Below are 26,255 nucleotides of genomic sequence, written 5' to 3' on the forward strand. Positions count from 1 at the left end.
TAGCTGCCATTACAAAGCTACATAAAGCAATAACCATTCTGACAGCTACTCTCTACTCCCTCATACATCACAAGCTTTATCTATTCGGCACTAGCTGAACTGATGAAGTAGCAAGAAACTGGCCAGTCTTATTTGGCAGTAGACAGGAAAGAGACGAAGAGATGCATTTTATCATTCAGTCCAGTTCTGCCACAAGAGGAGAATCGCATTTTCTAGCAGCCAGGGGAGGGTCTGCTAGGAGATCCATGTTCAGCTCTCTTCATTACTAGTTAGCAATGAAGTCACATAGCATTAATTCAGTTTAACAGGGAAACTACCTCACTGAATACTGCTCATGTAGCACACAGGGATTTGGTCAGAATCAGAAGGCTCAGTACAGGTGCAAGCCTTTTAATTTTTGTTCAGGAAATATGCAAAGTTGATCTTTTCTTTGTGTAAACTTCAAATATTGTTTTGTTTTTAAGTAAGATGAAAGATACTGTTCTGTTCTTGTGAACCCCATATGGACTGGCAGCTCTAATTACAGAACCATCTCTATTACCACACTATAGGTGATATCGGGAAAGTTGTTTGAGCTGAAATCCCCTTACCAGTGACATAACCAAACAGAGGTGACATCACAAATATTATGTCTTCAGATCTCTAGAACCTGGATTAGTTAACTAGTTTTTCCCTCAGGTACAGAAGTTTTATAGTGTATAGAGAGGTGATGTTCTATTAACTAAAGTACTTCTTATTTCTGAGAGGGGACTTGAAAGAGGGAGAGGGAAGAATGAACAAGAACTCAGAACTAATGATACAGCTAAAGTACGAAGAACTACAGGAAGTAACTTTTGGGAGATTCCCCACATTGCTGAAATATATAGTGAGCAAACAACAAAACAACGAAGTTATTAACAACATATCATTAGTACATACTTTCTACAAATATAACAAACATACCTCTTTGTTTACAGACTGATCTATTTTATCTTGTCCTTCAGGTAAAGGTACTTCTGCCAAAGACTGAAGACTTTTATGTTAACGCGTTGTTTCAATTCCTTTATAAAGTCATCTTTCTCAGCCACCTGTTTTCTTAGTTCTTCTGTATCAGTTTCCTTATCCTAATAAACATAGCAAAAATTGCCACAAATTGCAGGATTGGCAAAAGAAATTAACATGTGCATGAGCATCATTACAATTACTCAGCAGCATCAGTTTTAGAATTGCAGGCTCAAACAGCCAGCTGTCCAACAAAACGCCAACAACTTCATGTATGAGTGGCCTCTATTTAAAGTCAAGAAAGGTCATATAACAGCCTGGGAAGATGTAACGCAAAATTTTTATTTTACTCTACTTATGTAGGGTTATAAAAGTTCACCTCCCATTTGCTCATGAAGTTCTTGGTTCTGTGAAAAAGGCAGCAGATGTGATAGTTGTTTCAGATTTCCAGTCCAATCAAATCGCAATCAAATGATCAAATGGACTTGAGTGTTTATTTGAACTAATAAGTTTTTTGAAACTTCAGTTACTGTTACAAATTCAGTTTCAGAAAAGCATAAAGCTTTTTTTATATTAGCTGCAAACAATTTCAATATGTTTGAAATAGAGTCAAAACTTCTACAAACCATCTGAACTGTTCTGACAGTTTAGTTTGGCATAGTTAGTACTATCTTATGGCCTTAGTAGACTTGAGATGTAGATCTTAAAAAGCTCACACCGAACTAGTTTCACTACAAATATACAAAAGCAAACCATGCTTCAAATTAGAAAAAAATGTGTCTATACTTATACTCTTTGTGAAGAGAATTTTTGTCAAGAACCACCACTCCTGCTTGCCCACTTTTTGATTTTATTACTGGAAAGTCTCAGGCAAGCAAAGTCACAGACAAAGTGAAAGTAGTCCTAAGCTCCTAACATCCTCCTGTACTGATTGCAGGTCCAGAAGGTCATTGCTAACTACTTCTAGATGCAAGTATAGCTTTGGATTGTACAGATTCGTATGATAATTTCATATGCTCAGGAAATTACAACCTTGATACAGTCCAGTGACCAGGCAAGGTATCCGCCTTGTTATTAACGATCAGTCACTCTACTTTGAAAGCGATATGGGAGCAAAACCACTAGCATTTTGACCAAGTATTTTTACTGGAAAGAAGCTTTTTTTGTCAACTACTGCCTGCTTCTTCTCTTCCTGCTAAAGCCTCATAGGCTTTCCCCCCCCCCCCCCCCCCCCCCCTTTTTTTCAGAAAAGCCAAGCAGGAAATCTTGTTTTTCAAGGTATGTTTTCTCAGATTCATTAAGTAGCAATTCATTTAAGCATAGGTTACTTATTGGTGTTTTACACACAAGATGAAGTTTGAAGAATTCACAGCAAGGTGGTGGTGGTGATAGGACAGAAAGGAACAGGCACTTTCACTTCCATTAGGTATTATGCTTTTTCATGTTGTGACACTCCTGTTCTTCCCTTTTCACACGGAGAAGATCTCATGTAGGCTTTGCCATGTGATAAAGTGAGGGGACTTTGACAAAGGCCAGCTCCCCTCAAGCGCCCACACTGTTAACACTTGACACGAGATCTGCTCTGTACTAAAGACTTACGCTAGAGGACTCTGCTGAGACCTCCAGTCACTTACAATTTCTGCTTGTTGCTCTACCAACGTCTTCCACAAATTTTCTCATTTCTCTGTTGCAATGGCTCTCAGCTTCTTTCACTTGACTTATGAGTCTCATTTTCTCCTCCGGCCAGTTCTTTCTATCAGTTTGATACTTTGCCTCATTCTCCTATTTTAGTGGAACCAGAAATAAAGCCATAGGCAGAGATTAAGCGACACAAAAAGAAGTCTTAAAATCCAAATTACCGTTAAACACATTAGTTTCAAAAAGATATCAGAAATACTAGCACAGTTTTACTCCAGCATATTCCCAAGTGCAAGTATTACATTCCCGTTTGTTTTTTCCATTTAAAACAATTGTTTAGCAGTTTTCAGAATTTATTATTCAGACTGGCATGTCTTCAGGGAACAGACTATTTTTCCTCTAAAAATGCTCTGGGTAAGTCACAAACAGTATTAAAGTTACACCAAAGGTAATGGCAAAAAGACCCTTTTTACTTACAAATTCCCAATCTTTTATACTGCCTTGCAGGTCATGTTAGGAAACCTACTTCAAGACTGAAAAGCAAAAAATGCAGCACAATTTGAATGGGAAACAGAGACAGTGTGTAACCAGGAATGTCACTTCAATCCACAGCAACTTTGCCTCCTTCTCTACCACAATCAAACCTCTTGTCAGACATTCTCCCACACAAGACAGAAGGCACCTGAAAAGCCGCCTGGGAAAAAAGGCTACTTTCTAATCTAAGGAGAATTAAGAGGTAAACCCTCAGCCTAACGGGAAGGGCTTACAGATCACACAGCAAGCACAAGATCTTTAAAGTGTCCAATTTATTTGCCCAGGCAACTAATGGGAAAAAGGTTTGAAACAATCCAGCTCCTGACATCTGTTCAGGACAGCTGTAAGAGGAGCCCAGCTAGAGAAGCACCGTCCATGGCAGCACACCACAGTGAAGGGTGCACTCCACTGTGGGGCATCAGTGATGCTGTGTATTACAAAGACACTCCATCCAGACTTTGCTGCACTGACGCACTGCAGTTTTTAGAGGAGGTTTCCTTCACCAGTGTAAGAACTTGCCACATCATGCCCTAGCTCTTGAAGATAGTGACACAAAAAAAATTTAGACTCCTAAATGAAAGTTATGGTTTTAAACCTAAGTATGAATTACATCACCATGTTTTACCTTCAGTTCTTTTTGCAGCTTTATTAATTCCTCATTTTCATCTATGCTTTTTTCCACGGTGTTGCTCATCTTTTGCCGCCAGTCACTATTGCTCTGGTTATTCAGCTCTCTATATTTCTGCTTCCATGCTTCCAGTTCTAGTCAGTACACAAAATGAGGTTATATAACACACAGTTTTAAATGCATATTTGACCACATTCACATCCTTTTACTGAAGTTACTTGGATTTATCAGCTATGACCACAAAGGGACAACAGAAGCCTTTAACTGTTAGAAGTTTGTTATGTACTATATAAAATTAATGCCTAAATAACACTCAACAAATCAAAACAGAGATTTAAAGCAGCTATCACAATACATCCAAAACAATTTTGCCTCCTTGCTGCCGTTTTCAGGTTTTGGGTGAGGTTGGGTGCTGCTGGGGGCGGGGGGCGGTCGCTGCGCTCGGTAAGCCACGGCCGCATTTTACCCGCTTTTTGGACTCACTACTGTTACTGTTGTTTTCTTGTTATGTTTAGTAAATTCTTTCTTTTTATTCAACCTACGAATTTTCTTCTTTTTGTCCCTCCCCTATTTCACTGGGGAGGGGAGGGGGGAGGTGAACGGCTGCCACGTGGCGACTGGCTGCCGGCTGAGCTCAAACCTCAACACACACAGATCTGAAAATAAATTTACAGATGAGCCCCCATCCTAGTTCTCACCATTCTCTCCCAAAGTGCCTTCATCACAAGCAATTTCCCCCATTTCCTGAGATCTAAAGCTCTATTAGAAAGAAATAGAGTATCTCTACAGAACTTTCCAAATCCAGAATTCTGAAGTGATTCTCATCCACTCGATTTAGGTGAGCATTTCAGTGTTAACGTCAGGCTAAGGGTTGTATTATATGAAAAACTAACTATTGTTCAACTGCTGAGTGTTTATCAAACCTGCAGAAACTGTTGTTGTGCTAGTTCATGTTTCAGTGTTTGATGTTGTTAACATGGCCAACTAAAGTGGCAAATAAATACCAATATCGAGTAAGTTAACACTGATATAGCAAATCCACTCTTTCTTTGGGGCTTATGCTTCTTATTCTGAGGCTGTTTCTTTGCTTTCAAATATTCCTGCTAATAATGATTCAATAAAAATTAGTTCCTGACTGTAACATTTTAATGCCCAGGTTGGATTTTCTCAGTATTTTAAAATATAAATATGCAAGACTCTCCAAATTAGATAACATCACAACTCATTATGTTGCCATTCCACACCCAAAAAATGGCGCAGTAAGGGCTTTTTCTGACCTTTACACACTTTCTCATACTGTTTGGAGATTTCTTCCAGCTTCTCATTATTCGGCTGCTTCTAAATATCACATTGAAAGCGAATTAAAGAAAACATGTCAAAAACATATTGAAAGAAACAAATATACATGCTACATATTAGCAGCTTTTCATTCTGAGCCTCAGTAAGTATTAAATGAAGTATTTAAAGACAAACAGTCGAGAATAAGTAAGTTTTTCATGTAGTGAAAGGAGCATTCAAGCTGACTAAAAAAGTGTTTAGAAGACATTCCTACTAACATATCTAAGCGTCACTGATCAGAATCAGGGTATCTGCAGGTATTAAGTATGTATTTACTAGGCAGATTACTCGATTTAAAACAATTTGCCAAGGTCCTGCAGTGAGAAGTTCTTTAAACATCTTTCATTCATCCATTAAGACTAATTTCATCTGGATACTCTTGTTTTTACCCCTATTTCTGTAGGCTTTCTCCTGTTGGTTGGAAAATTTGCCTCATTACTGGATTACTTAAAAAAATTAAAAGCAAGTAAAATTTAAAAAAATAGAATACCTTTTTAAATTGCAGGATTGTGCGCTGTTTGATCTCTAATTCTTTACTAAACTGGTTTTTAATTTTCTGAAGTTCATTAACTTTGTTCCTCAGGGATTTCTCCTCAGATTGCATTCTACACACCTGTAACAATGCATAAAGACAGCAAGCAAAGCTAACATTTAGCTATAAGCCTTTTACAATCTCTGCAGGTTATCTAAGTAAAATATACTTTCATCAAGAATCAAATTTTCGCAAGCATCTTTGCTAAATTTCAGGGGCTAGAAGTGCACTATGCTGTACATCCTGCCTAGGGAACAATTTTCACCATAGAACAGAGTATTAAGTTTGGCAGGAAAAAAACGAAAAACAACAAACCACACCACCAAAACCAAACCACCAGGAAATAGCCTAATCGAACTACAAATTCAGTTGTCCTTTAAAAAAAAAGTGTTTCCTGACATGCGATCCCATCCACTCCTTGCTACTGCCCAAAGGATTATACACTGCATGTTGAGTAGGGAAAAAGTCCTGAAATGTTACGCTGCTGGGGAAGACATTAATACTCTTTTAAGGCTCCACTTTCAAGCCCAAACTCTTGCAATAGTCTTCTGGATTCTAAGTTCTTGTGATATCCCATGAGGTTCTAAGAAATTCTACTGCTTAATAACTAAATACTAACAATCAACATTAGTAAAAGTTATTCCATTTTTTCACTTATTTTCCCCAAAATAACAGAAAACATCTCAGATTTTAAAAAGTCTCTAGAATTTTGTGCTTTCCTTTTCCAATTAATCCATCTTTTCCTCCCAGAGATGAGCATTTTCCAAAAGTCTGAATTCTGAGGCTTTGAAGTCAGCACAAATAACAACAGAAGGCTACTGTTGTTATGATGATTACAAAGTCCTCCTCCATAACCAGGTTAACCTACTTTTGACAAGCCTTTTTCAAGTGTATTAATAAAATTTACTTCCCCCCTTCAATATCAGTACTAATCCATGTTTTGACACCTTATCTTTAGCTCACAGCTCAATGGCAATGTAACTTTAGATTCACTCTTACTCTAAATGGATGGCTGAACACAGCCTTGTTATGAATCACTTTTAACAGCTGTAGCTTGAGACTTGTGAAAACAGGTTTTACTAACAGAACCCCAAACAAACTTGCAGAAGAAACATTTGGCCTAGGGTTACAAACCTGGTTTTGTACTTGCTGAATTTGTTTCTTGGCATCAGAAAGTTTCTCTTTCAAATCTGCATATTCTTCCTCTTTCCTCTGCAAATCCTTTTTCAAGCTCTGTACAAGGGCAGAGCTCTCAGAAAGATCTTTACGTAGCCTTGTGTTAGAAATTAAGAGACATAAATAACATTAGTGTTACACATCTCAAAGAAACACCTTTTACACGTTAACTCAGGCTCTTCGATGGCTGGTTTTATTCATGGATAGAATCCCAGATCTATCAGCTAAATGACAAGCATTACAATTTTGGATTTCAGCTACATATTATATGATCCTGAAGTAACAAACCGCTCAGATTCACTCTTGAACAGTGCAATTTTTTAAAATTCTTTTTTCTAAGCACAGTAGACTAACCATTTCTACCACTAGGTGTCCTTACACAGTAACAAAAGGGACAAGGTTAATATCAATTAAGTATAAACTTGATATTTACATCCCAGACCTTGTAAGGATCAAAATAAATAAAAATCAAAAGAAAGTAGAAAAAACAACAATATTGTAACAAGTCCTGTTGTTATTAAGTGCTATAAAGTCATTAAGAAGTTTAATGGGTTTATTTTTAAATGGTCATATTTATTTTAAAAAGCTTACAGTAAGTTACCTTGGATTTTTACTTCGCAATTACCTAATAGAAGATTTCCTAAATTCTATAATTAACAATGCAAAATAAGGTCTCACAAAAGGAAAACCTTTCAAAGTTCCCCAGACCTTCATGCTAAATTGTATTTTAGAGTACATGCACGTGCCCACAGATATCAGAACTAAAGAAACCCTAGTCAGAAGGGCTACACAGCATCTTAAAGCTATTTTTACATGATTGCAATTTCCTTGCCACATAGCAAATATAATCTCTCAGATACATTTAATCTCTTATTTCTTAAAGATTTAAAAACTAGGGGGGGCTGGGGAAGTTCTACTCTCCTACACCCATTATTCCTTCAAGTTCTTATAGTATACTGTGTTCACCTAGAATAGCTATTACCAAAACCGGCTGTTTACTGTTTAATTACTAGGCTTTTTTTTCCTTTCTTCTTTTCCTTTTTACCATTCAGTCCTTTCTAAAGAAAACATTGCCTGCTTTTATACGAGTGACAGCATATAACATTAAACTACGTCATTTCCTCCAAAAAGGGTATGTAACATAATACTGTTAGAAATCCCCAAATAATTCATCATTTCCTGTTTCCCCCTACAATAGTTCTGCATGATTTAGAGCTATATTTCTGAAAGAATACAGAAACAGGTGAGGAAAACATAGCTAGCAAAATATGCAAATATAGAAATCAAGTAGTGCATTAAAAGTTCTTAAGCAGTTTGGTTAATAAAGTTGACAAACATGAAGATGTGTTATGTCAAAATAAATTGATGTTCACAGAGGGTAGTTTTAACTTGAGTCCATTCTCAAAGGGCTAGGAATTATCTCATTATTTACTTACAATTCTATAGATTGTATTTGCTCACCCTCATTTTCCTCTTTTTCTTAAAGAGTGTGTTTCATGTTCTGCAAGCTGTTCATCAACTGCACAACTTCCTCCTTTAGATTTGCTTCCTGATCATTTACTTCTTTCAGTTTTTTGTCTGAATTGGCACATTCCTCTTGCAGAGCTACTGTATTACTTTCCAGATTTAAAATAATAGATTCTTTTTCTTGAAGTACTTCTTCTAACTTTGCTATGCTGTCATCTTTAGCTCTAAAAGCCTCCAAGAAGCATTCAAGCTCTCTTATTTTTCCCTTGGAGCTGGTAACTTCCTCTTCAAACTCTGCAATTACTCTGGGATCTTCTGCAGCCTGTTTTTCAAAATCCTGGGTTTTCTTCTGGGTGTGCTCTTGTAACTGACTCATAAGATCTTTTTCCTTTGTGGACTGATGATCTCGATTTGCAGTCTCATTTAACTTTATTTTTAGTTGTTTATTGCAATTCTCAGCATCATCAAGTCCCTTAAGTCTTCACCTTGTCGAAGTAGTTCTTGAATCTGCTGACTTTTTTGTGAAGAAGCCTTAATAATGTTTTTGCATTCTTCCCAAATGCTTTCAACACTGCAATGAAAGGAGCTCTCCTGTCCCAGAGCTGCTGTAGAAGCAGTTTGGGACTCCATGCACACAGGACTCATTTGAGCTCTCTCCAGTTCATCTTTCTGAGAGTCTAAGGAATCCTTTAGATCAACTGAATCAATATCCCTAGTGTAAGACTCTAACTGACATTTATACAACTCATGTACTTTGGACTGCATTGTTTTAATTAGTGGCACTTTATAAATTATATTTTGTTTAGCACCTTCTACTTCGTTATTTAGCTGAATAATCTTTTCTTCTTGTTCCATATTGATAGTTTGCTGTTTGTCCAATTCAGAAACAATCTCCTGATAGTCAGCTCAACACTGCTGAAGTTCTTCACCTAAGCCAGAAGCCCTTTCTTCAGAAGCAGAGAGCTTGAGATTCAAGTTTTCTATTTGCCCACTGAACTCTTCTTTTTTGTTTTTTTCTATTCTGCATTGTTCTTCAAGTGCAGCTAGCTGACCTTCCAAGGTTTCAGTTCTTTCCTTCAGTGCTAGTATTTCTGCATAGTTCTCAGTATTATTTGCTTTCACATATTCAGTTCTCTTTTGATCCAGAGAGTCATCTTCCCAACTCTCCTTCATACCTCCTAAAAAAAACCAAAAACAAAACCAAAAACCAACCCAAAACAACAGTTCAGGATGATTAAAATCAGTAGTACAAGTCACTAGCACTGCCAAATAGCAATTACTATGTGGAAAATGGTCACCATCTGAAAGCCACACCCTTACATCACATGGCTTTTTGAAGTCTTGAAGTAAAGCCCCTCTGAACAGTTTAAAATGCAGTAGGTGCCTCTTAGGCTTATAGACGTGGTTTGCAGCAAGAGGTGTTCAGGAGCCTTAAAGAACATTCTGCCATGGCTCTGTTCCAGCCTTCTACTCTGCACCACTATAGAAAAATCTAGCTAGTTTTACTAATATGTAGTAATATCTATGAGCCAGATAATGGTCACAGTTATGTCTAGTTTCCACTTCCACTGGTTCAACAATCCTTTTAATACAGCCAATCACCCATTTTACACTTAGAAAAGCAATGGTATTGTATACTTTCCTGAGAATTTTCATTCATACTCAATATGCCCTTACTTTAAAAATTAAGCTAAAAATCCAGCACAAGTTTTTTGCTTAGTGTTTGGGACTTTCTTCTCTTTTTTCAGTTTTTTCAGGAGAACTTATGCCCACACCTAATGTGTTGCATGTAAGGTTCTCCCAGAAAGATCTACAACACTCCATATCACGATCCCAAATTTCCATAAACATTTTATTAGCTTAAGACTGTTTTTTCCCTGAAGTAAAATCATATGCATTTCACCACCTTCAAAATTGACTCCAGCTATATTTTACACTGTTTTAGAATCCAACTGTGTCCATTTAGTAACATGCATGTATGTTTTAGTATTAAAATCAAGCCTGACTATCACTAAAGGTTTAGGTCATCACAGCTATGTACTCCAAAGTGATACTATAGATTTCTGTGAGTACTGCAACTACAGTAAGGTGGAGTTTGGCAGTCATCTCGCTTTGGGAGCATTAAGCACACGGGTACATGTGTACTGCATGGAAACATCCTCTGAACAGATCCAACAAGTTTTATAGAGTCACTAACAAAAAGTCATACCGAATCATTAGCAATAGTGGTTTCCATCTCAATTCAGGTTTTGGTTTTTGATTATTTTTAGAGGGATCAAATTCTACAGGACACTTTTTTCCTCCTGCTTTTCTGTACCCTTTCTTTTCTGTTCTAATTAGATGTATCAAGTGTTCCTGCTAGGTCAGAGGAAACAGCAGCTTTACTTTGGCTTGTAAAGCCATGCTTCTAAATACTACAAGATGAAAAAATTGGAATTGGGAGATGGTTTTCTCTGAAAGCCTAGTTGTGTGGTCTCAAGAAAACATATCAGACAAAATACTACAAACTCCTCACACTGGACATGAATTTAACATACTTCACTAAAACGGAGAGGTGCTGAGATGTCTTAAGACATATTTTGCGATCTAAGGTGCCAAGATACAAAAAGTAGCAGAGTTTTGCCCAACAGCTATAGTGAGAAGAGTATGATCATTCATAAGAGGATTTAGAGGTGATCGAGATGCTTTGTACTGACAACCACAATCATGTAGCAAAGCAGGATAAATACTAGTGCAAGAAGATGCATGATATTCAGTGCAGAAGCTTCTTATGTAGGAAGTACTAAGAAAGGAAAAAATCCCATCCCAAAACATGGGAGGCAAGTCCTAGAGAAGACTACAAAAACCTGAACCTCAAGACAAGATAACCTATCTTCTCACAAAATAAGCTTTGGTCATAGGCCACTAGCATGTCTAAACTCTACAACAAAGCCATCACAATGTACCTGTGCTCATTTTTCTATTGTACCAAGTATGTTTAACAAGAACGGTTAAATGTAAGTATATATAAGTTTCATCATTACAGAGCATCTAGTAACTCAGTTTTGAAATTAGATGCCTTATATTCTCAACAGCCACATATCAAACATATTTAACATGACTGAAGAGCCTGCTCTTCCCAATAAAAAGAAAATCTCAGTGCTGTCATTAATTGGCACTGTTAACTAACTTCTTGTTTGAGAAGAGCTATCACTTCTCTGTTTTTTGCTTGTTTAAAAAAGTTTCAGTCATGAGATAAGAAACCTACTACTATATAATATATCAAAGAGTCTACATCAGCTTCAGTTCTCACCCCCTTCCTGTAACATTTATATAGCTGGCACTATCAAATGGTCATGCTAGGATCCAGTATTCATCCCAGCCAAAAAAGGTAGAGACAAATCAGAAATGCATCTGGTACAGACAGAAGCTTTTCTTAAGACAGACTTCAAATGACACGTATTTGAACAAGCTGCACAGACATCAGAAGTGCCCTACTGGATGACACACCATCAGTTGACCTAGCCTAATATTTTGCCTCCTTTTGCTGCTGTTGCAGGCCCAGCCACTTTCCACAAACCTTTTCTGACATAGAACACCTGGGAATGTTGGAGGAACATGAGACAGTAAATCCCTGCTTAACCCTGTCAGTATCTATGTATGAACCTGTTGGCCGTTAGCTTGTCTAACCACTCCTGGAATCTGAGAATTATCTGTCTCTCTCACCTCCTAGGGCAACAAATACTAGAAGTTCACTACCCATGGCATGAAGTGCTGTGTTCCATAAACTTAAACTGATCTTCTAGATTGAGCATTCCCTTGTTCTTTCACTGCAGTGATGAATGACAGTCCAGCATTCAGTTTATTCACCATCTGTATCCTCAGTTTTCTGTGATCATGTGAACTTGACAAGTCTCCTTGTAACATATTTTATCCCTCTTTATGGAGATAGATATTTTCTGATCCCCATTTTTAACCTTATTCTCTTTTTCTATCCTATCCTCACCCAAACAATTGCCTGGAAGATCTTCTTACTTGCACCTATTCTGCAGGAAGAAGGCAAGAAAGTGAGGGATACAAAGGGAAGATCTTTCATTCTCCTTTGGCATATGCTTTCCATAGTTCTACGAGAAACTGGAGCCCAGCTCTGTCCTGAAGATCTTACAAATACCATTTTGCACAAGTCAGTCCCATAAAGCTCAATCTCACCAATTAATAGACTTTAATGAAATGCATAACGTAAGTAGTGGTGTCCTTTTAAGTTTCACCTTCATGCTTGAAGGTCTTCAACTGTAGCTGGTTTATTCACCTCATTCTAAAAAGACTGGTAAGCTCACAGATAAAGCAAGGAAAGCAAAAAAATTGGAAGTGCAAACGTGAGAGCTGCACAAAATATGTATCTGTGGACTTAAAATAATTTTACTTCCATTCAAGTGAAAAGCTTTTCTCCTTTGCCAGCACTGTCACCTTGAGCAAAGCTGGTGTGTTCACAGCACGCATACAGCATGAAACATCAAGTTTCACAGTCCGTGCTGTATGACTGAACAATCAGTAACTCACTGACACCGTTGACGCTTGCGTAGGCAATTTTAAAAAAACTTGAGCAGGGGATGCTACTCTCCCAGAAGTCCAGCAACAGCAAGTTTAGTCCAAAAACAATTGTTAAGAAATTAAGAACTACAGCTGAGTCTGCAAGTACATTAACAGATGAGAAAAAGCAGCAGAAAGGAGAGTCTAAAAACTAATGTTTATTTTAAGCATTTAGGAGTGAGCAGTATAGGACCTTCTGCAAAAGTGATATTTACATAACAGTTACTTTGATTTACAGTTTAACATAGTAGATTTTCTCCTCACAACATAACGTTTACACTTCACAATTTTTCGCTTCTGTTCTGGAATAGTAATCAAGTTTTTTTGGAAGGCCCCCTGTGAGTGATGGTAGAAATTTTACCTTTCTCTGCAGGTGGCTCTTTTTCCACAATAGGCTTACTTTCAGAGCAACGTTTTTTTCCCACTTCCAATACAGTCTCCTCACAATCCTTGAATTGGCTGCTTTCAATCACTTCCTTAGAGTTTTTTTCTGCGAGTTTTCTTTTTATGGTAGTTACAGTGTTGTCCTGTGTTAAAATAAGATCAATTACTTTGAAGTTTTACCAAGTGAGCACTTAAAAGCCTTAGTAATCCTTTAGATGCAAATATTTTTACAAATCTATCTGGGTAACCTGTATAGGGGTTGTCAGAAGAACAAGTCAGTTACAGATCAGTTACTCAAGCAAAAAGCAGGTACACCTTCAGACAGTAATAAGCACAATGTTTTGCACTGTACAGAAAGTAGAGCAAGAGACTAGGAAACTACAAAATGCAAAACGAGTTTACCACCTGAAGTATCCAGTGTCGAAAGAGCTGAGGAAATTCATGATTTGCTCAAAGGGACAATGGCAGCTCTACAAGTTCACCACTTTCTTGTCATGGTTGGTAGAGCTGGGAGTTTTAACCTCCTTCAGCAAAGCCACAGATCATTTTTATCATGACAGATCTGATGCAATTTGAAAGCCTAGTCAGTTCTGTCATATATACTTTAGACTATATATTTGACTAAGAATGAAGTTTCTTTACTCACAAGATGACACAAGTGGCAAGCCATGCTGGTTGCCAAGGACCAATCACTCATCTAAGTAATTCATTAAAAAAAAATAATCTGTAGAACAGACTTGAGGTTTGTGGTCACGTTTTAAGTTTCATGCCACAGAGTCTCATAGAAACGCTGGACAGAGCTGGAGCCTTTCTCTTGGAAGGAGCAGTGATAGGAAGCAGTCATCACAACTGCCATCACCCTGAGCATTCCTGCTACTGAAAAGCTAAGGTGCTCGGAGGCAGAGAGGGAACAGAAGATTAAGTATGGTCAAAGCCTTAAGTTCACAGTGGAAGAGAAAAAGGGATCAGAGTGCTGCCTAAGTTTAATTTAAAATGTTCTCAGAACTATGTTTCAGGTTACTGGGCATCAGGCTCAAAAAACCACCTAACTGCATGTTTTGATTTTTTTCTAACCTGTATACATGTAGCCAAGCCAGTCTTTTGGCATTCAGCAGCTAGCAGCAGACTAGCCAGCTGCAAGTTTTATTGATCGCATCAAAAGCAGAGATACCCTGGCCATCCACTCTTAGTTCAAACTCTACTCAACACGTTCATATTATTGCTCTGCCTTAAAAAGTTCGTGTGCATGGTGGTAGTAGGTGGAACACACTGATTTTTGTTGGCAATTTACACAATCACTGTCCTTCTCACATTAACTTCTAACTTCAATTAAATCTGACCTTTTGCTGCAGCAAAACCTCCTTTCCTTCCTCTTCCATTCAGGCAAAAATAAAAAGACAGTGACATAATCCCTCTCCTCCCACTGCTAAAGTCCTCCCAGTTTGAGTGTTGTTTTTTTTTTTTCTCTTTAGAGTGGCTCTTCATAGTCTCATCGACAGTCCTCCAATAATAACTCCAGATCACTGCTTCCAAAAGTCCTATTTTCCACACACACCTCCACACACATTCTGCTGTAACTTCAGTTTCAATGCCAACTTCACCTGCTGCCATTTCAAGAAAGAAGCCATTACTTACAGAAAATTTCAATTTTCCAAAATAGTCAAGTCCATTATAAGCACAGATTTAGATTTTTTTTGTAAACAGAAAATTAAGATGTCTCAGACTTACATAGTCTTTCATGGTTTTTTCTAAATGGGATATCAAATCTTGCAGTCTCATGGTAACATCATCTTTTTGCTCCACAATATCTATTAGTTCTTGAATCCTTTTATTCTGTGTATTCATTTTCTTAGAAAAGAAAGTAGTTCAGTCAATGTTAAATTCTTGAACTATACGATGCATTTAGAAGCAAGATCAGTTAAGCTAAACTTGATATGAAAAAAGCTAGAAACGTACTACAACAGCATTTTAAGCTACCGAAATTTTGTATTAAAGCAAGTAATTCTGCACAAGTTTTTTTTGAGAAAGTTACCTCAGTTGGTTCTTTAAGCTGCTCAGCAGACTCATCCGATTTAATCATCTGCATTTCAAAGTCTGTAACAGGAAAAGAACCCTGCATCAAATAACCAGCCATTACATATTTTACTCAGTAATCCATTTTTCCAGATCTCCTGGTCCTTTAGTAGCTTTTGAATAGACTCATTTATTTTTGTGTTGGCTTCAACTTGCAGGACACATTTCAAAAGTTTAGGGTTTTTTGAATAGAATTGGGCCCTGCAACCCATATAAAATATAGATCACGTCAAGAGACTTCTGCTGAAATCATACTATGAGGTATTGCTACTTTTATCTATCAGTGTTCCACAGAATACCTGAAAACACTGCATCAGCAAAATGTAAAGTGCTGGGATCATAATATAACCATGAAATCACGAATAAATAATGTTGACGTGTTACCCCACAATTCAGAAGTCTTCAACTGACAGTTTTAAGTTTTGTCTTAAAAATGAAATAATCAAGGCCTGTGTAATTGTTCAACCTGAACATACACAAAACAATTATTATCACCTCTATACATATGATTTGGTTCCAAAATCCTGCTCAACTGGATTTTACAATGCTCAACTACTATTTTACAGTAGTCATTTCTTTTTTCTTTCACATCACACACACACAGAGCTCACCTTTGGTTTTCTGTGTCAACTCTTCTTCAATTTTGATTAGTTCATTGGTTTTCTTTGTCAGCTTTCCTTTGGTCTGAGTTAGTTCAGTGGTAGTTTTGCCCAGCTGTTTTGCAAGCCAACCTATAGCTTCCTGTGGGTCCTCTAGAGACACCACGTGTCTGTGTTTCTTCTGCCTGCTTTTTGATATCAATGACATCATTCTGCAGAGAATCAGTAATGCCCTCAAGATCAATGTAGGTGCCTGGCCCTATGCCATATTCTTCATTCTGAAAGATAATTTATATCCTTTTAGAAATAGAAATAATTACACAATATCCACTATTTCTACTGAAAATTTGGAAGACCATTATGTCCTCAAACATCTAAGTACAGTTAATTCTGACTTCAAAGCCATCTTGTGGGTTCATAGGCAATTGGATTGCCAGTTTCTGTCTACCTTCACACAGAAGTCTCCAGCATCAAGGAACAGATACTTTATTTTTAAAGCACTTAATGGCCCATCATCACATTCCCTTTTATATCACCACAAAAGCATCCCCTCCAAATTTAATATAAAAGCTAGCATTTTTACCCAATGAGAACACTGAATGAACACAGCAAGCAAACAGTTTTAAAATGAATACATCCGAAATTTTCAAAGTTTGTGAGGTCAAATAAGTTTGTGGTAACTTATCAAATTAAGTTGTACTTAAAACATTGACTTTATATCTTTCCTCCTTGTTTTTTAAAAACAAAGGGTTCCAAACTCACAAGAACCAGCCTCAAATTAAGGGTTTAGTTATGCTTAAGTGTATATACAATTGTCATTGCTTCAGTTGTAGCTACAATAACCTAAAGAGGAAAAAAGTCTCTGGGACCACTCCAGTACAGTCCATATATGGGGCCTAAGAATTCAGCTTCAAATACCTTAAATATGCACTTAATGCAACAGTTTATAGCACAATTGCAGCTTTTCCCCCAGCTTCTTTGTACACAGTAATTTTCACTTTGTGTTGCAGAAATGCAGAAAACCCCAAAGATTCCTAAATGCATATCCGAGGCACAGCAACTACTCCTATTTAACATGATAAATATATCTTGCTGAGGATACAGTTACACAGCATGCAATTCCTTGAAACCATTCTTCTAATTCTTGAGACGCACCATCACCGTAACAGGTAGTTAGTGAAAGGGATGTTATCGGGGGGATAAAAACACCAGAGGTCCAGCTTGTTCACTGCAAGGCTGATCCTTTAGTTTATTTTCTTCATCCATGTCTTCAAGATAACCATCTACAAGTTTCTTGAGGATTTCCAGGCGTGTGTCAGCATCTTCTTCAAGCCGTTCTCATTCGTAAGAAAGGCACTCACTATAGTAGGAAAAATAAGTCAGATAAAAGCTAGCTAGCATGAGCTGCTAAGAAGTTATTAGTACAGCTGCTTATAAACAAAGATGTTTTTTTCTTTATTTTGGCACAATAGAACAATAACACAAAATGGTGTTCCTACACCAAGACAGAAGTCTATTTCCTGCACACACACTCCTGAAGAATGAGGGGGAGACATATATATACACAGATTATGGCTGACACCTAACTACAAGCATTGTTTCTAAGCTTCTTGAGCCAGAATACCCATTTGAAGTACCACTAAGACTGCAGTAACCAAAGAATGTGCAAGTGTCACTCTTTCTACAGACATCCTATCAAAGCTCTTCTGTTAGGGAAAGCTCTGCAGGAACACTGCTGACAGACTACACACACCCCCCCTCCATCCCCCCCAGAATCAAAGCCTTTCCTACACAGTATTTTTCCTGAACTCATAGTCCAAACAGAAACTGATCTATTAACAGAGGCAGTAAGTCTAGCAGAAGAGTGTGGTCTCTTATAGCCAAGAGACAGATTTAAGAAATAAGTGAATTTAATTTCATTTTTTTTTAATCATTAACTTTAAAAACCACTTAAAGCTAACTTACTTGAAATATATTTCCTGCTCAGCAAAATATCGGGCAAATTCCTGTGTCACCTCTTCACGAATTTGTAATTACAGCAGTAACTTATTCTTCTTTTCAGCAAGAAGTTTGTTCAACTCTTCTATGAGACTCAGCAGCATCTAGAATTACCATTGTTATTAAGTTTTTCATAAAGAAATGGTTTCCCAGAAGTGAGATTTTTCTCATTCCTCAAACACTACAACACCACTTTACTCTTGCACCTGAAAAAAGCTCTTCCAGTTCTTTTATTAGCTTATTCATAAACAGGAAGATTTATGAGTAGATCAAAATATCTCTTTGGTACTAACACAGCAATTTTTAAGTTTGCACAGAGCAGACATTTGTAAAGAACATCCATTTTATTACAAGAATTGTTGAAGTTGTCTTAAACAGGCTTAAGCTCCACAGAAACTGGATCTTGTTTTCCAGATGCTCATTTTTGGGGCAATATTAATGAAACCTCCATAAACCAGTTTCTAGCCCTCTGTTCCCTCCTCATCTTCCCTAGAAGTGACTAAATTTGCTTAAGGAACAGTTTTCAGCGTTTTCTTGTGCATAGAATACAGAGGAACAGTCTTGTATTGCTAAAAGCAGGTAATATTTGCTGTGCATTGACAGGAGGAGGAGAGAAAGCCAAATCTGCAATTCTTACTGCCTAGTCTGTATTCAGACACATTATACAGTTTTCCCACAACAGGCACCACAGGATGAGTAATCCCACTTTTAGTTCTTAATGCTGGATTTAGATAGAATAAGGGTGATCAGAAAAAAAAAAAAAAAAAAAAAAAGGTGAGAGATTGGGAAAACCAGAATAATACCTTGCTTCAAGACTCCATGCTACGCTAATTCTTAACATAGCCCTGGCACATACCATACCCTCTTTTTTTCCCAATAAGAACTGTATTTTCTACAGATTTCTGCACTGCTTCTTCTCTTGACATATGCTGTTCCTCCCTGTCATTGTCATCTTCGATCACATCTTCTAAGCTCCTGTCCCATGGGGCAGTAACTCTTTTCCTTGAGATTGGCATTTTAGTGTGACTGAGTAGTGATGATGTTGCTGATTTCTGGCCAAACAACTGATCTTGGGCAAGAACAGATGTGTCCACTAAAACCTACTCAGAAAACAAAGAATAAAGTCTTCAGTATTTTTTAATCCTCTACTGGCACTTCCAAAATACACCTGTTGCACTTCCCTATAGGTCTCCTGAGCACAGTACTCCCCCAGTCTATCCTCTGCTCAGAGTCACTGCTCAGACCAGTTTCCAGCTAGAGTACAAAGGAGGCACTTTAGAGTCTAACCCTTCTTTGGATTGCAGGAACGCCAAGTTTCACGAGCTTGACAACCTACAAGAGGGCTGCCACCTCACGCACCAACAGATTTCTGTATTTCCTATACTTTGAGTTTCTAGTTGCATTACACGAATGCCATCCCACAAATTCTGTTTCTTGAGCAGTTCTATCACCCTTACAGTCTGCTCCTTTCAGTGTTGTACTTGACCTGCTTAGATGAGCCCACATTCTAAAGGCCTGGATCTCTTGTCCTTTGAACATATCTAACTGTCAACAGAAGTTTTCCATGGCTTCCATTAAGGCTGCAGCACTGATCCCCAATACTTTTGTCTTCCAACTCTGCCAGGGTTATATCACTGCACTTACTCCTACTCATTCTGCTTAACCTCCGCCTTCCCACTGAAGCTCCTAAGGACATAAAGATGACGTTCAAATCCTCTTTGGTGCTCAACCTATATACCTCAGGTGAGCAATATTCCAAATTAAGATAGCAGTAGTATATGGGGCAGCTAGACTTGCTCCTAGGTGAGAGCATGTTATGACTGCAGAAGAAAAATTCACCCAGATCTCAGGGAATTTCTTCCAAATATAACAAGTGTCTTGTCAGGCTGGATATTTTATGGGAATTATGGATTTTTAATAGGACATGTTCCCACTCCCACAAAAAAAGAAATGTATGTCCCAACAAAGCCTTTTTAAAAGCTTTACAAGGAAATAAAGCCTGACTAGGAGCAATCAGAAAATACGATTGCAACACGAGACAGAAAAATCCAGTAACTAAATTTGTATTCTTAGAAGTGAGGGAACCTGCTCTTTAAAGGCGAATCAGAAGTATCAGAAATCAGATCAAGATAAACTGCAACACACTTACTTTTTGTGCAGTGGCCAAGACCTTTAACACATTGAGTGTGTTATCATATGCTGAAGCACACTGGCTTATGTTTACCATCATGTATACCTTCCTCTTTCCACTGAAGAATCCTTGAAGGAAATGAGTTAACTTCCTTCCCCGAAAGGGTATGTGCTGCTGCAACCTTTAAAGACAAAAGAACAGATGACCAGATGCTTAATAATGTCCAGCCAGTGTAAGAGCTATCCAGCATGAAGACTTAAAAATATTTATTAAAGCAGTAGTCATTAAATCATTTAAAATTGTTTTGGACTAGATGCAGCTGTTTGTAGAGAGACTGTGTGCTGTTGGGACTGTGGCTTTAGCCATCATCTCAGGCAGGCTACAGCAATACAATCGGGGGAGCACCTAAACCAAGGGAGTGTTCGACCTTTAGCCTTGGGCAGGTCACACAGCCTCCTGCTACACCAAACCATACCCCAACCTCTCTCTTCCTTTCACCATTAACGAAGAGAACATGTCTAGTTCTAGGCATGCAGTATCCAACATCATCAGAGATCTCTCTCACTCAGTATCCAGCCTCTGAGAACAGACAATAGCAAGTGCCTAGGCAAGAAAATGAGCATACACCAAACACATGGAGATACTTTTCAGAACTTTCTTCCTAATCTCCCAGCAGTTTGGCACTTGAATTTAACAGCTGGGGATGTAGTTTTTGATGCTTATAGGAAATTTTATGAGAATTCCTAAAACATGACTGAACGCACACTTGCCACCAAATAAGTTGGCTGCATTTTGGACACATAACAGCTATTCAGTTATATGAACAGTGCTACAGAACTCAGGAAGACAGTGACACTCCTACCAGAGTACATAGACAGCTCATAAGTAGCTTTGCTGCAGGACTGACAGTCCAAAATAATTTTAAGAAATGTACTGCTTCCTATTCAACTTGCAAGGGGTAGGTATTAACACTTTAAGAGATCATGCTTCAGAACATTTCTTCTACATTGTTAAAATCCCAAGTTATTAGGATCAGAAAAAGACATTCTGAATACATTAACAGCCCTCTAGGCAGCTGCTAGTTTTAATGCATCCTTCCTATCTGGAAAGAACAGGAAAATAAGACAGACTGTAACATCACAAAACATAATCAGGAACACACACTAGCAAAGCTCTTTCAGGTTAAGGTGTTACAGACTTTGAACAGGCTGTCAGGAACAGTGTGACAGGGTAAGTGAATTTGGCAAAGCACATCAATCAGCAGACTGAGTTCATTTAACTTCTGGGACAGAAATAGATCTGCAAATGAGAACATGTGGAGAAAGCAGTTCCTAGACAGTTATATCCAGCTGTGACTAGGTATCGTACTGGTTTTTAGACAACTAACTTCTTGTATTATTTCACTCTTATTTAGATCCCCAAGCTAGGGCATAAATAGTAGGAAGGCTTTCTTTTGTCTGCATATGGTTAGCTGGATCAGGAGGAGAGTGTTAAAAGTTACGTCAGTATTTATTAAAGCCAGACAGTTTTTGTCAAATGGTGCACAGTTATGATAGCACAGCAATATTATGCTGATGAAAAAATGTTACACTGGAAGTACGTAGACAGCTGAGTTACTTCATAAGGAGTAATAAAAGGCTAAAAATTTGACTCTTACTATGACACTAGTGAAAAGGGGATTTTAAACTTATTCCAAAGTTTGTTTCTTTGATAAACCAAGCTCAGAGGAGTAAAGTTAAATTGCTAAAATATATGATAGCATGCTTAAAGGAGATTAGACCTGATGATTTAAAGAGCAAAACAAGGCAAGTTTAAGATAACTCTGGTAGATCGACAATTCTATACATTGTTTCTGCCAAAATCTTAGTGTTAGCATTGCATATTTTAAACAATAGCTTTTAAACATTGGAGGCAGTACCTAAAAGCCACAACCAGTTTGCAATTCGTAAAAGAACTTACTTTGACTGTTGACAATTCTTGAGTGTGTTAACACACTTGCCCAGCATCAGAAGAGAGGTGTTTATATTTCCACTCTCTTTCAATCTATGACCTTCACTGTGGGTCTTGGCATATCTTTCTGAACCAGCAAGATCACACAGTGACAGTCTGAAGGCAGATAAGGAGAATTCCCTTTATTACCTTAGAACATGCACAAATTCTTCACTTTTAAAAATGATCACTTTTTTTAGAGGAAGAATTTCTTGATCTTCATCTGCACAAACACTTCCATCCTCTTCAATGTTGTTTTCTCAATCAAATTTTACGTTACTTCCTGACAAACCTTTTCCCAACACACCTCCTATTTCCCCTCCCTCCCGCCATCTCTTCCTTCTGAGGACTCAGAGGAGTTCAGGTGTACAGCAGGCTAACAGAACCTTGTGCTGCACAGAGGGGACAAGGCACAGAACAGCCCTGCAGCCTGATGGCTGGAGGTAGAGGGCCAAGAACTGTGTGATGGTAGGAAGTGGGGAAACCACCACACACGCATGAGTTTCTATCAGGAAGCACTGGGTGTATAGTGCAGTACCAGTACACCAACACAGACCATAACTGACAGTTCCCAGTACCAGCACACCAACACAGATGATAACTGACAATTTCATCACAAAGAAGAGAGGGTCTCTGCTCTGAACTTACTCATTGATTCAGGTCACTCGCGGTGCTCCCGAATCTTCAGTTTTCAGTATCTTAACTGTGAATATGCTGTGGCTAAAAGGAAAAGTTTAAATCAGCAGAGAAGTGATAGACAAATACATTCAAAATATTTTTAACCTCCACAACATCTGTTCAAAACCTGTTGAATCTGTCAACTTCTCTAAGCATATACTCTATCAGATACAAACTTTTAAAGAGATGCTTATGTAGCCTTTATTTTGCTTTTTCCTCAGACATTTAGATGGAATAAAGCTAAGTGCTTTTGCTTGAAGGAGAGTGTTTGATAAAACTGTTAGCTTTTGAACATGTTCATCTTACTGAAGGATTGAATCCTTTTGACTAAAAGCACTGGGTCACATAGTGCTAAAGGATGTCAAACCTAGATATCTAGACCCTGTTAAAGCCTCTTCCCCTCCTAAAAGCCACAATCCATATTTTAGCTCCCCCCTCCTCCCAGACACCATCCTATGCCCAATGTTATTCAAAAAGTTTCTCACCTTCTGCTGGAGCAAGTATTTAGTTTCTTGCTCGCGATACTCTGGTGTTTCAACCCCAGTTTTAGAAGTCTAAAAGCTTCTTTAGAATCAGAAATCTGAACCCACTGCAGATCTTTAGGAAGAACAAACATGGTAATCTTGTAAATATTATCAAAAAGAAAGAAGGGATTAGGGATAACATACGCACACCAAGAACGTTTACTTGAGACATAAAAACATTTTACTAAGCATGCTTCAGACAGAAATTATATGACGACAAAATCAAGATTCTTCCTTCCATGGGAAAGGAAGGGCACATATTTCTCATCATTTCATCCTATTAGCACACAGAAATATGCTCCATCCAAATTAAGTGAGCAACCTTAGCCCGCGCTCTGAAAAGCCAAAGCACAGGGTCTAATATGAGCATGAACGCCCTATGTTCATACTCATCAAGGCAGAATTCTACCTGGACAGCTTCTCTGGTTTAGCCTATGATCTTGAGGGCAGGGGGGGAAATCACCTAGACATCTTTCAGGGCCATCAAGTTAAAAAAAAAAAAAAAATCAGTGAAGAATTCTGTCTGCAGTATGATGACTGTATGTCATCTTGGTATGGGCTCGAGTAAATACCTACAACTCTACTAATGGAACTTATAATATGAACATTATGGCCTCTGTTAAACTAGAGGTCACCAAAATTGTACTAGCAAAAATACCAGCTGTGACCAAGAAAAATAAGAAAATCAGTAGCTGGTTTTCCTCAGTAACATCAGGAACAGCCTTATACTTCCAAATGTTATAAAAAGAGATTATGCTGAAGCATAGCTCAAAGCAGACTATTTCCTACTTCACACATCTTCTAGTCTTTGAAGAAATGAAGGAGTTGGGTTTATCATCTGATTCAGCTTTCTGAATCTATAGTTTGGCATATGAAAGATAAAAGTAGCAGGCCAAATACCTACAAAAAAGCCTTTAATCTAGAATTGGGGTCTTGATTGTTCAAAGAACCTATAACGAATCAAACAGGATTTGAAAGCTGTTTTTCCCATGGCCAGAAACAAACACTGAACTGTTAGAGTTCTGCTAACTCCCCGCCTCGCCCAACCCACAACAAATTACACCACACGCTTGATTAGAGTACTGTAAAATGTAATTTGCAGTCAGACTGAACTTTCTCACATATTATCTGAAGTGTATCTCTACAGAAAATACTAAAAAATAGAACTGTTGAGCCAATTATAACTATAGGTAAGAATTTGGAGTCTTTTAAGAAAATGGAAAAAAACAAAACACTAAAAAATTTGTCAATTGTCCTCAATATTTCTCCCATTTCAGAGAAATATCAAGGCAGTGGAGTGCACGCAGGCTTTTAAGAGTTACAGTTAAGAATAGAGAGAAAACACTATTAAAGGCACAGATACTTCTGTGTATGCAGGTTGTTGCCTTTCATGCTCAAGGTAGACATTTCTAGTGCCACAGTGAATACAGTTAGGAGTTTTCTAACCTAGAAAGAAACATTATTACAGGAAGACTGACTTTTCAAATTACACGTTTGGCAGTTTGCAACGTATTCTAATCACCTTTTACATAAGAACATCCCTTGATGTCTTGAGCAAGGCGTAGTGTTTTTCTTTTCTTGTCATTTGATACAGGAATCAATAGATCATAAAAACATTCATTGCAAATCTCACAAAATGAAACCCAAAGAGAAAACGTCACGTGATTTTTCGCAGTTGTGCTAGATTGTTCTGGGCCTTTTAAGAGTTCTTCCAAATCTGCCAAGTACAAAATATTACAAGTCATTATAGACCTTGTAAAATGAACTTCATTCAAAAAATTAATAAGAGAAAACTGGTATTACGGCAGCCTTCTAAAAAGCACTTACCCCAGACAAAAATCCCTTGGAATTTTTCTCCCCTTTCTTAAATATCTGGAAGTCACATGCGTACCCTATATATTTGCCAGACACCTAATCTACCACTTCCTTTCCCACTTACAAATTCTATCAAAAACATGCAGCTTTGTTAGAATTATTCAAGTCTCTTCAATGTCTTCAGAAGATAGAGAATCAAACCGACAAGTACATGACATTCCAACATTTTAAAGCAAACCTAGTATTTAGGTAGTTTTTAAATGCCAGAATTAGGTTTATCTGATTACATACAGGGTCAGAATACCACTAGAGACCATAGCATAAGTAGTACTACTTTTCCTTGCCATAGCCTCATCTCATTTAACCCCTGTTCAGGCATACTTCTAACCATTTTATCCTTGTGTTTTCTGGCCAGGTAACTTACTCACTATCCAATTCACTGGCATATAAAAATGTCAAGTAGCCATTTTATTATTAACATAGGCCAGAAGTCAGTTGTCGAACTTAAGAAAGCTTCTTTGCCTGCTTTAATTGCAATTCTTTAATATAAAACATACCCTTATAACCAACTGGTGCTCTGCTGTTAGTGCTCTCTCGATGGTCTACCTGCCAAAGAGAACAGAGACTTTAGGACACATCGCTGGCAGGACATCACCAGTTACTTGTGTAACAGCTCCACTGGACAGTAACACAGTGTCGTTGCAATATGCCAGTACAAAGATCCTGACTACACATCATGTCTAGTTCAATGCACCTGCACATTCCTATTGAAAGGATTGTTCTTACCTTAACACTTGTTCCTGACACCCCCCTCACCTCAGGCCCTATCACAGTAGAGAGCATTTCAGCTCGCTGAGCCAGAGGAAAACTCACCACGGAAAAATAGAGGGGTGGGACCCCGCAGAGAAGCAGGGTGATTTAACAGGATGATTTGCAGAAGTCCGGTTGTAGTTCACACATTATTCTTAACCTGGTGAATCTAGACAGTCTGGAAATTTTTATTATTGGTATTTTGCTAATTCAGAATTCCATATCTTACAGCTTCCTAGGTCAACTCTCAGAAACAGAGGTAAACATAGAACACTTGTTCACTTAAGAAATTAAGTGAGCAACTTACAGCCTGTATCATGTAGTAGTATCACAGTTGAAATAAAGCCTAGGTTTTAGAAAGAGAAGGAAAACTTCCTTCTGCTGAATCTTT

The 26,255-nt window shown here is 37.9% G+C and overlaps 1 pseudogene; it reads right to left on the reverse strand.

Annotated features, from left to right (window-relative positions):
* Nucleotides 1–2,685: 2,685 nt before the first annotated feature.
* On the reverse strand, nt 2,686–24,984 carry LOC141938272 (kinesin-like protein KIF20B; annotated as a pseudogene).
* Nucleotides 24,985–26,255: the final 1,271 nt, after the last annotated feature.

This window comes from Strix uralensis, chromosome Z (assembly GCF_047716275.1).
Source record: "Strix uralensis isolate ZFMK-TIS-50842 chromosome Z, bStrUra1, whole genome shotgun sequence".
NCBI lineage: Eukaryota > Metazoa > Chordata > Aves > Strigiformes > Strigidae > Strix > Strix uralensis.